The sequence below is a fragment of the Furipterus horrens genome, unplaced genomic scaffold (assembly GCF_987537825.1).
Source record: "Furipterus horrens unplaced genomic scaffold, mFurHor1.1.pri manual_scaffold_6, whole genome shotgun sequence".
Lineage (NCBI taxonomy): Eukaryota > Metazoa > Chordata > Mammalia > Chiroptera > Furipteridae > Furipterus > Furipterus horrens.
Genome location: NW_028327176.1, coordinates 67,331,749 through 67,335,838, shown reverse-complemented (window position 1 = coordinate 67,335,838; position 4,090 = coordinate 67,331,749). Strand labels below are relative to the sequence as shown.

The window sequence follows — 4,090 nt, the reverse complement described above, 5'->3', positions numbered from 1 at the left end:
GAATCCCTGCTAATTTTCACAGTGAGATATTGTGGGGACTCCTCTTCCCGACATTGGTAGTCTGAGTTGGGGAGCCCAGTGTGCGACTGGGACCCCTCACTCTCAGGGGCACATCTGAAGCTGAGATATCTCTCCTTATTCTTAACTACCATGCAGGGGTGTGAGACCAGCTAATTTCATGTCTGCCCTTCCTATCAGTTTCCATGTGGCTTCTTTATATCCTTAGCTATAGGAGTTCTGTTCAGTTAGTCTTCAGGTGGTACTCTAGGGTGGTTGTTCTGTAATTTAGTTGTAATTTTGATATAGTCGTGGGAGAAGCAAGCACAGTTTACCAACTCCGTCATCTTGACTGGAGGTCAAAACTGAATGTTTGAACTGGGCTAAACCAAATGGCTACATCCTGATACAGTTCCTGGAACTGGTTCTGCATCATTGAACTCTCTATTAAAAAATAAAATTTTCACCTAGCAATAGACGTAAGCAATTAATCAGGTATAGCATATGGTAAGTCTGCTTGTCAGCACCATCACGCATCTTTTAAAACAACTTGTAATCCTTTTGACAGCCCTCCTTTTTTTGTCTTTATACACTGTGTCCCTTTCTTTTCCCCTTGGAACATAGTTGGTTTTCTACCCAAATCTGTGTCTCCTGGATTGCAATTCCTAAAAAACTGCCATCAAATAAAGCTTTTGTTTCTCTTGCAATTCTTGGTCAAAATTGATTTCCACACCCCTCCAAGAGGTGTCCTTGAACTCTGAGGAATATTCAGTCATGCCTCTCTTGAAGCTTCTAGGCTCTTTGTTAATAGTTTTCTTATATCTCATCATGTTACTGGTTTTCTTTGTTAATTTGTTTTAAAGTATCCTCTTCAGTGAGACCATTTGGTCCTTCAGGGCTAGGACCATGTCTTAGGTGGGCTCTAGAGTCTGAGAGCCTAGGTTCTAATCTTGGCTTTGGTACTTCTTAGTCATGAAATGTTGGGCAGCTTACTTCATTTCTCTAAGGTTTTGCACGCCTTGCCTTCCTTAGATAAGAAACGGGAATAAGAAGATCCTATCTCAAAGGGGTGTTTTCAAGATAAAAATGAATTAATTTGTGTAAAGCTCTTAGCATAATACCTGGCACATAATAAGCACTCAGCAAATGTTTGTGCAATTTAATACAATGGATAGAATGAGGGCCTGAATCTACATGTGTGAAGACATGCCCCACAGCTTCCAAAAGAATTTAATTTGTGTGGCACTGTCTCTTCCATCTGAGCTGCCCTCTGCCAACAGAAAGCCTTCCCTGATGTTTTTGTCTTTCTCCTCCTTGTTTGTTTTACTCCTGCCTCTCCGGTGATTGCTCACAGGAAACATTCCTAGAAAAACCTCAAGGGACAGACTTCCTTTGTGCTTCAGGGCAGCAGACAGAGTCTGTGTTCTGTTGGCTGCAGCTGTGCTACAGCCTTCCTGGGGACTGAGGGAAAGGCAGCATCTCAAGAAGATGAGAATGGGAGAATTGAACACAATGTGAAGCCCACCAGAACACAAAGACAATGGCTGGGCCAGAACCCCGACAACAAGGTGGGGGTAGAGGGCCAGGGATTCCTGATCCCCTACTTTACACACATCCTCAGTTTTCCTTTCTTTCCTTCTGGCCACCTATAAAATAGTCATATTAGCATCACCCCTAACAGCTTTAAAAATTATAGGTCATGGGGAAGGCACAGCTTTTGTCTTGGTGTCAGATGAGAGTCATTTCGCTGGCTCAAAGAAACAGGCAATTTGGAAAGGACTCCAAGACCTCAGTAATCTGAACCAGTGATTCTTCTCATTTTTATTTATTGTAAAAAGCAATATTATAACAACATGACAGGACATTTCTTAAAAAGAAAGAAAAGATTATTCAATTATTCATGATCCCACCATTCTAACACCACTACTGTTTCCTTTTTCCAAGTTCTCTTCCAGTTTTTGGCCACATGATAGAAGTTTACACATAATCTATGTTCTATTTTTTGTTTTCACTTAATATTATATCTTAAGTCTTTTCCATTGTTGGCATAATCTGCATATTAGCCTCCCTCTCTCTCTCCCTCTTTTTTTAAACTGCAACTATTACAGCTGAGTTGATTCAAGCATACTTAATAATGATTCCTTAACCCTTAGGGATTCTTGCTCATCCCCTTAAATCTTTGAGGTTGACTCTTGGAAAACTGTAAATGAAAAGAAGTTGGTCCCAGCCAGCCTAGCGATCCTGCCGCTCCTCGAACCAAGACCTCACCAAAATGCCGTCTCAAATGGAACACGCCATGGAAACCATGATGTTCACATTTCACAAATTCGCTGGGGATAAAGGCTACTTAACAAAGGAAGACCTGAGAGTTCTCATGGAAAAGGAGTTCCCTGGATTTTTGGAAAATCAAAAAGACCCTCTAGCCATAGACAAAATAATGAAGGACCTGGACCAGTGCCGAGATGGCAGAGTGGGCTTCCAGAGCTTCTTTTCGCTAATTGCTGGGCTCACCATCGCATGCAATGACTATTTTGTAGTACACATGAAGCAGAAGGGAAAGAAGTAGGCAGAGGAGCAGGTACTTCCTCCCTGATAGAGCTCCCAATGGGTCATTTAAGGAATATCTGCCCCACAGCTTCCCCCTGTATAAGGATTTCATGAGCAGATTGGGACCCTTAGAAAATGTACAAATAAAATCCCACCCCCATTTGACAAGAGAAAGAAAAGCTAATTAAAGCCAGAGAAGCATTTGATTTTTATATTGCTTGTATCCTCATGTCCTCAATAAACAAATTTCTTTTTTAGTTCATAAAAAAGAAAAAGAAAAGAAAAGAAGTTTATGTTAAGGGCCCATTTGCACTCCTTACAGATTTTTTTTCTTTCCTGTTAGCAATTTTAGCCCAAGAGTTTGCTTGGTATATCACAATCCTACCTACTCTCTGAGCTCATTCAGCAGACTATTAAAAAATAATACTGTAACTTCCGGTCAAGGTAGAGGCGTAGGTAGACACAATTCACTTCTAATGCAACCACAAAAAGAATTACAACTAAATCTCAAAACAACACCCAGAACTGTCAGAAAATTGAACTATATGGAAGTCTGACAAGCAAGGATTTAAAGAAGCCACATTCATCCAGACAGGTAGGAGAGGTGGAGACAGGCTGGAGAGGTAAGGAGATGCATTGTGGTATGGAGAGGCAGCAGCCACAATGGACTGGGCACAGGTGGTCCCACATTCATGTGTGGTGAATAAATATCAGGATAGATACCTTGTGAACAAGCAATCCCAGCCCCAGGCAAGAGTGCACAACCTAGGGTGTCAGTGCCAGGAAGATAAATCCCCATAACTTCTAGCTATAGAAACCACTGGTGGTTCAGGTGGTGGGAGAAACTGCCAATTCAGGAAACTCTGCTTAAAGGGCCCACATAGTCTTAAAATGATCTCAAACCCACCCACTCTGGGATTCAATACCAGGGCAACAGCTGGAAGGGCACCAGTCACATATGGACAGTGGGTGAAGTGACTAGAAATGCAGCAAGTGCTGGGAAAACTCCCCTAAACCAGGCATCAGCACAGTCCGCTCTCTGATCCCTCCCCCCACACAGACCCACAAAGCAGTGAAGCGGGTTGCCCCACCCTGGTGATTACCTAAGGCTCTACCCCGCACAATTTACAGGTGCTTTTCACAGGGAGTCAACACCTAATACACAGAAACAAATACAGGAAGGCTGCCAAATTGAGAAGAAAAAGAAATATGGCCCAAATGAAAGAACAGAGCAAACCCCAGGAAAAGAACTAAACAAAATGGAGATAGTTAACCTATCATGCAGAGTTCAAAACACTGGTGGTAAGGATGCCCAACGAACTCACTTAGTAGAGCAACAACATAAAGGAAGAAATGTAGGTACATTAGTGAAATAAAGAAAAATCTACAGGGAACCAACAGTGAAGAGAAGGAAGCCAGGAGTCAAATCAACGATTTGGAACAAAAGGAAGAAATAAACATTTACCTGGAACAGAAAGAAGAAACAAGAATTGAAAAAAAAATGAGGACGGGATCAGGAACCTCTTGAACAACTTTAAACATAACA

General features: G+C 41.9%; 1 pseudogene; it reads left to right on the top strand.

Moving 5' to 3' along the window:
- The first annotated feature begins 2,223 nt into the window (after positions 1-2,223).
- On the top strand, positions 2,224-2,801 carry LOC150006376 (protein S100-A10 pseudogene; annotated as a pseudogene).
- Positions 2,802-4,090: the final 1,289 nt, after the last annotated feature.